Raw genomic sequence first — 12,045 nt, 5'->3', positions numbered from 1 at the left:
CAGAACAGATGTGCTCAGCGCCCTGTGCCAGCCCTGCCCTGCCAAGGGCTGCCTGTGAGGACTGAAATCTCTGTTCCTGCTCTGACAAGGCTGGTCACCCCTCTCGTGGAGACACAAAGCCATGACAGAGGCGTTGCTTTCCCCAGGCACTTGTCTCGTTTACAATGGGGCTGGTTTTTCCATGCTCTGCCTGCCAAGGAAGCTGAATCACAGAGGAACACTTGACTGCTGCGTGCTGCTTGTCTTGGCTCTCTCATGAAGTGAGAAAAACAAACAAATATGAGCAGTGCAGTGTAAGAATGCACAGAGCAGAACTTCCCTTCTCAAAATAGTGCATGGAGGGGCTATAAAAGGGCTGTGTGTGACATGATTCCAGTTACCTGGATAATCCAGCCAGGGATAATAAGGATTTGGCTGTACATCCACACCAGCAGGACACTACTGAGTGTAGAACTGGCCCTGCTGAAGCTGAGAACCATGAGTTTCCTTTTCTACTGCTTTAATGAGGAAATCTCTCACCCCTTTCCTCCTATCCCAGTAACATGTATCCTAAACTGGTGGGAGGCAGCTCTTCCTCATGATGTGCTGCCAAATCCTCTGCCTGTGCAATGGAAGCCACAGCCCAGTCATGAACAGACTAGAGAGGTTTGGAACATCAGTCTTCAGGACTGTCAAAGCAGCACTGCAGAATTTAGACAGAACATTTAAAAATGGCAGTCTTTTCACAAGATTTTTATTTTTATTGTAAGCTGTAATTCTCCTCCTGAATCTCTGCATTCAGAGTGAAATGGTAAAGGCTGCATGTTGCAGAGCCCTTACATCAGTGAGATTTATCTCAGCACATGGAGAGAGGAGAATGTTGATAGCACAGGGAAAAGGGATAGTAAAGATAATCAGAAAGTGTGGCAGAACAGGCACTGATTGCACTGGAAAATCCATAGAGGCCAAACAAAATAAATAGAGAAAAATGAAGAGGACAAATCTGTAGTAAAATGAAAGCATTTGTTGGGATTTTATTATTTCCTTTCATACCCAAGTTTGTCATCCAGAATTTGATGAACAATGAAGAAGCCCTAATTTCAATGCTCAGCAAAGGGAATTGGTGCTCAAGTCCAATAAAGAAAAGCTCTTTGGCATTACTTGCTTCAAAGGTACCTTCCAACCCAAAACATTCTATGATTCATTCAGAATTACACTGAGTGCTGCATTCCCCATAGAGCCATTTTTTCTGTGGAACTTATGGAGGCTGTGAAGTGGCAGAAATGCCAGGCAAACTCTGAGTTATTAATCAGACATGCATTTGTTCCCAAAAGCTTCTCTTTTATTGCTGCTCTTTCTGTTAAAGGTTTCCTGTATTGCTTGCCTGACTCCCAGAGTGTGTGAAGGGTGACCAATATGTACAGAAAAACTGGAAAAATATGGAAGAATCCTGATTTGAAAATTCACCCAGACACCTTTTTTAAGGCTCTGGCTGCTCTGCAGGTGTGTTCTCCAGTACTGCTGCAGCTGTGGAGGTGAGAGGAGCCCAGTTCTTGATTCCCTGTGATATGAGGGTGGGGAGAGCAGGCAGCTGTGGGTGAAATCCCTGCACTGAAAAGTCACCAGATTAAATCATTTAGGATCTCATTAAATGAAGATTCATTTTTTACAGTACACTTTGAACTCTTCAGGGGAAAGATGTTATGACAACCACTGTCTTATTAATCAGTATCATTTGATTATTATGTCATTATTGATTTATTTACTGCCTCAGTGTAAGTGACATCTGTCATAAACTGTTAGGACACTCGAGGAGAAACATTAACTTGAGCTCTCAGAAGGGGGGGTGTTCCCAATCCTTGCATCCATGAGCTGGTCAGGTTTTGTAAATTGTCACAGACCCTGGAATCCTCCAGACGCCTTTTGCTTCAGCAAAGCTGAAAACAACAGCTCCTTCTCAAGATCTTAAGTTGGGCTCAGTTCTTGTCGTTCTGGCAGTTGCTGTCCGGCGAGGAAGGACACAAGGGAGGGAGCAGAGCCCACTGACAGCGTTACCCGGGAACCTCTGACCAAAATGGCAACGGTGCCACCTCGTGTTTGCTGCTCCCATCACAGCTGCTCCCCTGCCTGCGGGACCGACAGAAATCTCTCACCGGCAGCAGGTTATTCTGCATTTTACACACACCGAGTGTCTTCGTGCTTACAAAGGCAAACTTTTAGCACCCAACGCGTCCAGATCAGACTCTCTGTATTGTCTTGATGTTTTATAACATTCCTCTAACAATACCTACTATAGGAAGCATCTACTCAGTACAGATATCCTGATTTCCATCTCTAAACAGCATTAACTCTAGCTGCTCTTCAGTTTTGCTCTCCTTTATACAAACACAGGGCAGCTGTAAGATTTAAGACAATTCTTTCTGCATTAATTATTTTATTTTTGTTATTCAGATGGAGGGGGCAGTTGGCATTGGGTTTATTCTGGAGTTATTTCCTGATTATGGATTAATTCTTGCCTTACTAACATCAGTATTGAAACACCAAGCATCATTAGATGCATTTCCCAGGTTTCCAGCTGAAGGTACATTTTACATTTTCCCCTGATTACCTTAGCATATGTTTGCCATCACTTTGCAGGGAAAGGCAGTAGAATGACACCACTGAACTTGTAGACAGTGATAAATATGTGATATTTATAAACCTGTCTGGGCTCAAATGTGTATTTCCCGGTGGGTCACAGTTGCTGGATGATGGAATTGGTGACCTAGAGATTTTCTTAGCTGATAATTTTAATGAACTGCTTCTTTGCCTGTCAAAGCTTCCTGAGGGCACACTGGGAAGAAATGCTGTTTATCCTTCAGCCACAATAAGGGGAAACAAGGCCAGGTGAGCACAGTGACCATTGATGTGTAATATTTTACTGATTAATGGCCTTATTTTGTCCTTCCTCATTATCAAGAGGTAATTGTTTCTCAGGGAAAAAGAACCAGGAGCACAGATAAGTAAGTCCTTAAAGTTCTGTACAGCTCCTGCTTTTCTCTTTCTATATGTGGCAGTGATAAATTAGCACTTGTACAGGTTAAGAAATCATATTTTCCCCTGTCCACGCTTTTCTTTTCCTCCATCTCAAAATCCAGTGGAAAACCTTCCCTATACAAACTCTGTGGGCCTGATCTGGTGCTCAGGGAAATCAATTGCAGTGATTCTGGCAGATAAGCATGACCAGATCTCCTGATCTCTGAAACCCCAATTCCAGCATTTGTTTCTATTTCTTTAAACTTCCTTGCAGCCCTCAGCAGGTTTTGAGAGAGCCCCCAGTTCTGCTGTTCTTCTGGGATTGTTTCACCATGATCTGGGTCAAGTTTCATTGACTGGCTGTTGTGTTACCCTGTGGCCAACAAAAAGAAATCTTATTTTAGCAGCTTGGAAGCTCCTGGTTAAACTGTGGTTACAGAGGGTGGAACCTCCATCTCAGTCCTTCCTCACTGTATGCAACTACAGGCAGAGTTTGTGAAATTTCATTAATAAATGAAATTTATTTATATATCACATATTAAAAAATAATGAAAACAAAGGGGCTTGTCCTCAGCTAGAAGGCACGAGCCACACTGCCAAAATCCAAACTTTATACCAGCTAAGGAGGCGACCTAATGTATCTGCCTGCATGTAAGATGAGAGGATTGTGCCAAATGTAATTAGCTAATGTCTGAGCAGCCCTGTGAGCTCTCAGAGCAGGATGTCAGTGTGAATGTTAGGAGTTTCTAATGGTTTTCTGTTATGTATGCTTTTGCTTGATGATGGCTTTTCTCTCTCCTATTGCCACAAGGTTTCTCTCTAAAAAGAAAGCAAATTGTCTTTTTTGTTTCTCCAGCATCATCATAATGAAAAATTTTCTGCTTCTTTCACTCTGAGGTGACAAAGAGCTCCTCTGGAGCAAAAAAGCAGCTTTCCTTTTCCTGCTTCCTGAAAAGCTGGATTTCCTCAGGCAAGATCCTCAGCTCTACTGAAGTCTTCATCTGCCAATTTAAAGGACTGCAACAGAACACTGAGAGGGACATACCCAGATAAAAGAGGATTTGAGCCCTTTAAACTTCAGAGGGCTTTTCCCTGCAGATATCTTGGATTCTCCCAAATACTTCCATGAACAATCTCACAGCCTTAGACTCTCAATTTCAGCAGACCCTTGCAAGGGAGGTTCAGAGTAACCCATTTAACACCTGGAGATGCACCAAGAGTCCAAGCAGCTTGCTAAAGGTCACCAGAGTGTGTGGTGGAGCTGCTCAGACCAGAGCTCTGTCCCATCCTGCTCTGACTCTCTACAATTTCACCTGATGGAGCAGTCATTAACAAATTCCATTAGCCAAAAGAAGCCATGAAAGCTTGGATTGGTCACTTGCTTGGAGGGGATTCAGACAATGAACTGTTTCCTGCTGTCCATTCCCAGTGTCACTCAAACCCCTCCCTCCTCAGGTCCCACCTGTGACACTGAAATAAGATTTGCCTGGGTGTCACTGGGCAGAAAGCTCTGGTTCCATGAGAATTTCCTGGGTTTTGGGCTGGCAAGTGCTTACAGGAAAACTCATCAATTAAAAGAGTAAATAATGCTTCTTTCAGCACTCACACTTCCCTTCTGCTTCACAAGGGTTCTGAAATTGTCATCTCTATTCTCTTTTCCTAGGAAGGATTTCGCCATTGTAGAAAAGAAGCCAACCATCCTCTTTTATCAACAATAGTCCCTCTGTTTTTTATACTGGACATCAAAAGCAGCATCTTATAAATAAAGATTATAAAAGAAACATCTCTGTCTTGGAGATAAGCTGTTTTATTGGAAAGAAATGTCACTGGAGGGGTATTCACAAACTGGGGTGCATCTAATCAGAATTTCAGATTTATATATCACCCCTCTGTTCTGCTGTCTTGTAAGTTAATGGTACCACACCAGCACGTTAAAGAGATGGAATTATATTTAGCCTGGCATACTAATAACAACAATTCTTTCTGCTAGGTTTCAATCAATATCACTGTTGTAGCATTGCAGAAGATGAAAACTCAGGCTTACAAACTCCAGGATATTTGGGATCAGCTCCAGCTCCTGTTAAGGTCAGTGCAAAGATTCTTGTTAACCCTGATGAGTGTTGATGGCTGTAAAATCAGAATAGATTATTATCACAAGTGCCATGGCTGATCTTGTAACCAGCAGCTTGATCTGGTAACTGGCTCTGTGTGGGCACAATCCTACACACAGAATACATTTCCCAGTAGGAAAACTGACCCACCACATCAAGAAAATTATCAAAGACAGACAAAGATGGGACCAAATGCAGCTGGGAAGAATTCTCAGGTGCCCCAAGCTTAATTTTCTTATTTTGAATCAAAAACAGCTGATCATGAGACGCTGGGAGGAGGTACCAGGGCCTGAAATACCCTGAAATTGCCCTGGTTTTGTCCTTTTCTTAATCATCTGAGCATCAAAAAGGAGCTGTAGATGCATTTTGAGCTACCTGATGTAGTATAAGTCAGGTCCTTGATTATTCTGCAGTTAAAAAGGGAAATAAAGGGTGTGTTCCACCAGAAGGGAAAAACTCACTTTTGCACAAAGTACAGCAACCTTGAAACTCCTTCCCCTCAGAATGTGCCTCCCCAAGGAGCTGGAATGCTCCAGCTCCACAAAACTCCTGCAGGCTTTGGGCCGATGGCTGCATCAGTCCCACACTATAACATTATTTTTAGTGGTGTCAGTCCTGATTAACAATGCCCATTTTCAAGATTCTGATTTTCCATTGTTGATCAAGATTTCTGCAGTGCACTTCACAGGGGCAAGATTAGACCTGAAGTAGGGGAAGGCTGAAAAGAAATCCTTTTCTCTTTGTTGACATCTTTATTTTTTTCCCCCTTGGCAAATGGTTGTTTCTTTCCCATGTACATTATATGGCTTGTTATTAGGGTGGCTGTATTTTAGTACATTACATTGTAAATTACACTCAACCATTACATGATAGATTTGGTCATTGTGTCATAAATTGTAGCAGATTTTTAAAACAGCTTGGTTGACCACTCCAGCATCTAATTTATTTCTAGGACCAGGTTACTGTAACAGTCATCAAAACATTGAACACAGAGATTTCATTAGCACATTTCTCAGAATATTCCAGCAAATCCTTGCCTTTCAAAGGCTGGTGTTCCTTACCTGTGGCCCTTCAAACAGAGGAGGGCAGGTTGAAGCGAAGGGAAATACACATATTTTGTAATGAAAACTTTGCATTAAAACAATGTCCAGCTGTTCCCATTTCTTGTAGGAAAAGAGGAAGAACTGTGACACACATAATCTAAGTGGCTGAGAGAAAAATGGCAGAAAACCAAGCTTTTCTCCTGTAAAAAAAACAGACTTGATTACTGCAGGCTTCTAAAAAGAATCCAGGGCATGAGCAAGGGCTGAAAGTTGTTCAACTTTTTGGAAGCCCTCTACAAATTCCACAAGAGAGTAACCAGATTTTCTCACATGTGAAGTGTCAAAGGAAAATACTGAATCTATTAAACAAGACAACCATTTAGCATGGAAGCTCTGTGGGGATGAGCGTGGGCAGTCAGACTCCTCAGTCATGGGTAAGGAGCTGTTAATCTTCCTCTACAATTGCAGTTTCTACGTCTAAAGGGGAGCAAAAACCCCTCAATCTCACAGAAATCCACAAGCTCCTACAAGTAGCCCTCCAAGGAGCTTTTGTCCTGTGACAACTGCATCTGGATTTTTGACAGTCATGCAGCATAGCATGGCAATTCTGTCCCAAACCAAAATGTTTTGGGATATTATTTATCAATCTGATGTGCTGGTGTCTGTACCTTGGCTTGTCTTGGTATTAGAGGACAAACACATTGCATTCATACATATGAACTTTTTAAAATTGTGATAAACGTAATGTATAAATTAGGAAAATTAAACGTAATGTATAAATTAGGAAAAATAACAAGGTCCTGTTATGTTTACAAGCAGGTTATTTCCTGGTGGGTTCCTATCCCACAAAGTGTCTCACTTGCTTTTTCCTCATTAAACGATCTCTGACACAATAATTACCTGTGCCCTGAGCCATGTTCACCAGTGCACCTGAGGCCACTGCAATTACATTGAAATAGAGCTGGAGTGGCACTGATCAGCCAGATGCAAATTTGATGACTGCTCCAATTACTCTATTTGGGAGCCCTTAATGAAAGAAGAGACCGGGTGTGTATGTGTGAGATGCCTCCTTTGGGATGCTACACAATGGGAAAGTGCTAGGTATATTAAATATTTATAGAACAATTAGTATTCAGCTCCTCCCACAAGTTCAGATGTGAGTCCAGATCCAAACTTTCCCTAATGGGTGTATTTAGCCTTTTGTTCAAGACTTATCCTGCTTGTAACATAGCTGTGCACTGCCCTGCCTGTGTTTTCCTGTTGCTTGTGTTGTGTGAAGCTGGAGCTAACCAGAGAAGTTCATGAAAAGATTCCAGGCTGACTGTGGAGTGGGAATTAATTAAATGAATTGTCTGTATCAAATACCTTTATTAATGGAAGATGAGATAATTAAACAACCCCAAAATATTTCCATAAATGCTTGAATTTGTGAAAAACACTCAAAAGAGGAATATTTCAATATTTGCCTCTACAAATCAGTTTGTAGTTTCTTTGATGATAGAAATATCACTCAAATTGGCAAAATTGTTCAAATTCTTAAACTAATAAGTTTGTTATAAATGGTTTTCATGAACTCATAGACAATTAATGGTCAATAATATTTCCAAAAGGCTGAATTCACAGCACTGCATTGCACAACCACATCTGAAATGAATCCTCATAGCAGGAAATCTGGAAAATTAGGTGTCCAGTTTAAAAGAAGCATATAAATGAGAAGGTATCTGCTATTAAACTCCCTTGTAGTAACTCTCCATGTGGATTCTGAAGGAAATTTGACTGAGCTGAGCTTTGATGTTCTGTTTTCAGAGCATTAAAGTGAGGTAAGATAAACTCCTGCCCTTTCAGTACTACAACAGACTGTCTTGGCAGTCACAAGGAGAAAAAACTTTCAAGAACATGAACTGGTTTGCAGGGAAGTGGAGCACTGAGATAAACCAGGGCTCCTCCCAGCACAGCACAGCACAGGTCACCCATGGCACGGAGCAGATGCCCAGCACTGTCTGAGCTGCTGGAACAGATCCTCTAATGTTGATATCTGACTTCATCAGACAGGTCAGAAGCCAGGAGACAGCATGGAAAAGGACAGATCATGGAAAACACCCAAAGACATCTTCACGAGTGTTTGAGCTCTTGCAGGCTTGCACAGCCAACTTACTGACTTCAAATTGTGATAGCATTCCAGAAGGTTATCACTGGATGAAAAAGCAATCTCAGACTGTGAAGGTAACTTTCATTTTTATCTGAACATTTCACTGGTCACATATTTATTTGCCATGAATAATTTAGCATAGTTAACAGCTCATCACAAATCTTTGGTGTTTCCAAAGCCACAGCCCTCAGCTTTGGCCCACAATGAAAAATGGGAATCTGCAGCTGCAAGGGTAAAATTGCAAAGTTTGGTTTAAACTAGGAAAAGCATTTCTCTCACAATATCTGTTAGAGCATCAGTGCACAGAGTAGAGCCCCACAGCCACTGCTGAGTCAGTAACACAGAAATACAACAGCAAAACCAGTCCTGACCCATAATTTTTAAGGAAAGGAATGTGCATCCTTCCAGTCATTACAGTTTCCACTGCTTATTATGCCACAAATTAAACTCTGTCCATTTCAAGAGCAGGAACAAGGAACTGTTTCCTTTGCATAGTGTTGACAAGTAATTTGATTCATATATTCATTTGGAATTACCAAATGAGAAGTAGTTTAAGCAGCCTCCCAAACCTCTCCCTTTTCATTTCTCCTCATGCTTCAGTTTAGTGCTCTCAACATGCTGAACAAAATGCTTCTATCTACAAGCTTCACTTTACAAACAATACCATCTTTTAGAGCAACTAAAAGATACTAAAACACCTAAAACCAAAAGCATAATGGCTATTTTCCAAAGCCTGCCAGTAAACAAAACTTTAACAAACCAAATTGTGAGGGTATTTGTGTTTAATACCTCAGGGGAAGAAAAAGGAACGTGGGATGGACTGTTTTCTGCAGCTGAAGTTCAGGCAGAAGTTAAAAAGACAGTTCACCTCAGTTCACTATAAATAGAGGCTTCCAAGCAAAGACCTATCAGTGCAAAGCAAATTTGGACACCAAAACGTACAAAATGTACCAAGGAAAGAACTGATTTAGCAGAAGACCTGCAAAGAGGAAAAGCTGGAGACACTGGTGGCTGCCTGGGAACAGACAGGGAGCCATTTTTCTCCAGTGGCTGCTGGAGTGGCACAGATTTCCTTCCAACTTCACAGCACCAAGAACCAATATTGCAGCTCTGGCTGTGCTCCTTCATAGCCACAGTCCCTGAGTTTGGGAAGTGTTGCTGAGGGGCCTGGCAGTCCTGAGGATGGGCAGCCAGCAGAGAAGGGAGATCCCCACACACTTGGCAAGACCAGAATGACCAGATACAGAATTGTCCTTGAAAAGAGAAGGGTGGGTTAGTTTTCCACTGCTCCCCTGCAGAATACTTCTGTAGAAGGACTTACTAAACCAAGCCAAAATACTACTTTTTGGAATATGGGAGGCCTCCATCCAGCCTCTTGTGTCCCATCTCCAGGTGATCCTCCTTTTGGGTAAGGGGAAGAGTTTTATTGAGCAATGTGACAGAAGAAACAGCCCTGCTGTGTATGCATGATTCAAACCCCATGGGCTTTCTCCAAAACAGGGATGGATTTTACTACCATGGGATATTGTGATGAAGTATATAAGAACTTTAAATTACTGTGCAATGGATGCAGTATGAGAATTTTAGGCACTGAATTACTTCATTTCCAGTTTATATTTTTTTCTTCCCTTTGAAGGTAGGGAGGTTCTTTGTTCTCTCAGGAAAGACAAAGCATGGCTAAATGTTGGAAGATTGTGAGACTACTTTTTTTCCAGGTAAGTAGAACTCAGCTTGGAGCCTGACTTGCCCTTTGGCTGTTACTGTTTCATGTCTGGACATACATGTCAGCCCCAATGAACCCCTGGGCACTAAACTGGCATTTTTGGTCTTTATGTGATCTTGTGTGCAGACACTGGAACTTCTTTGCAGGGCCACTCTGAGCTGTGAACATGCCTTTGAGGAGAGTCCTACCAGCCAGGAATACAGCAAAATGTGGTGGAGAGATCATATTCCACCATACAAGGAATCCTGCTGGCAAGCCATAGCATCTGAAATCAGGAGACTTTTCCAAAAAAACCCATTTTGCAACTGTCATGTCTCTTGCCCATCTGCTTTGCCCATCGTGATAAGCAATTTATCCATGATCTTGCCTTACTCATATCCCTGGAAAAAATTGCTGCTCTGTGCAGAGTGATCAGTTTCTCTTTCAAGTTTCAGCATGAAATGCAAGGCTGTAAGCAGCAATATTGGGTACTCTGACTCATTCCCTTGGAAGGCTATTTTTATGATTGTTCATGGAACTATATCTTAAAACTCTCAGGTCACGTTCTTAAATCACTTTCACAGCTTTCTGCCGAGCCGTCCCAGCGCAGTGGTTCTCCCCTCTGAGGTTACAGCCTCTCCAAGGGCTGGAACTGCCCTCCCTCTGCAGCCTGAGAACCCAAAATGTTGGCTGAGGACCTCCTCCTTCCTTTTCCTCACCTCGGTAAGTGGCTTCAAGTCAGTGCTGTTTAAAATTTAATCAGTCTCGTCCTAACAGGACAGAGTTCTTGGATTTTAACCCATCTTCTACACAAACCACTAAATTCAGCCACACTAACTGCTTCGTAACAGAACCTTTATCTCAAGAACCTCTTAATGAGCTCTCATTAGCACAAATTGGCCCTGAATGTCTCACCACTTCCTATCTCCTGCTTTCTCTGCAATCCATTAGCATCTGTTAGCAGCCTCGTTTGAACAATTAAACTTTACGGTTTCTAGAAACACACAAGAAACACCAGGTTCTCCTGTTAGATCTGTGTCTTTGAGAGACCTGGGAAGGGATTCACATGGTCCAGCTTAACAGAGCCCAAATTCCACCTGCACTTCATTGTCCTCAGAGGAAGATTTAACACAGGTTGTTGATGTCACTGGTGACTCTCGATCACTCTCTTGGAGGTCCCCTGGAAAAGCACTAAAACTCGATGTCTGGTGTTAAACAGGAAGAATCTACATCCTTTCCTCACAGCTCAGGGTCATGTTTCTCTGGCTGATCTCTGCACACAACTTTGCCTTCTCCTCAGAGTTGATTTGCCACAGTTTTTTGTTGTCCTTGTTTATGTCCATCTTGGATGGCTCAAACTGCCCTAAGCAGCTGGATTTTCACGTTCATGAGATAACAGGTTCTTATTTAACTGTGTTTCAACCACCAGCAGGCAAACTCGAACTCTAAGCCATTACAATGGGTCTGAAAGTGTGCTCGTGGATTAAAGGCTTGAGGGGCCCTGGAAGATGCTGATCCCTGGCAGAGGATATGGACTCCATCCCTACTGAAATCAGCCCCAGCAGTAATTGTGTGCTGTGGTGTGAACTGTTTTTCCTGCACTTGTCTGGTGACTGTGTTTAAAGTCCCCTGAGAACAAACAGATCAGAGATTTTACAGCTGCACAGAGCTTGTGCCTGAACATTAATGGCTACGTTGGCAAGCAGATGGGAGCTGGTCTTTCTTACTCTTTCCTAAAGATGTACCATCTTTTCTTTTGACATTTTGATAGATCAGCAGATTCTCACTCTGTGTTATATTCCAGGCATGCAGCTGAGAGACGATTAATGTCCATGAAAGTGAAAACACTGCACCTTTATTCCTTATAAAAGTCTTTACTGTCACATCTTGTAGGATAACATCCAGAACAGGGAAACGGTGACTCCATTCAAGTCAATTGCAAAACACCTGGGGATAAAAGTCTCTCATTCATAAAGCTGTAAGCACACCTTACTATTTTTTTCAACTTTAATTAATGAAATGCTCTCAGGACGAGCCAGTGAGAGC

This window comes from Molothrus aeneus, chromosome 18 (assembly GCF_037042795.1).
Source record: "Molothrus aeneus isolate 106 chromosome 18, BPBGC_Maene_1.0, whole genome shotgun sequence".
Taxonomy (NCBI): domain Eukaryota; kingdom Metazoa; phylum Chordata; class Aves; order Passeriformes; family Icteridae; genus Molothrus; species Molothrus aeneus.
This window is presented reverse-complemented; position numbering follows the sequence as displayed.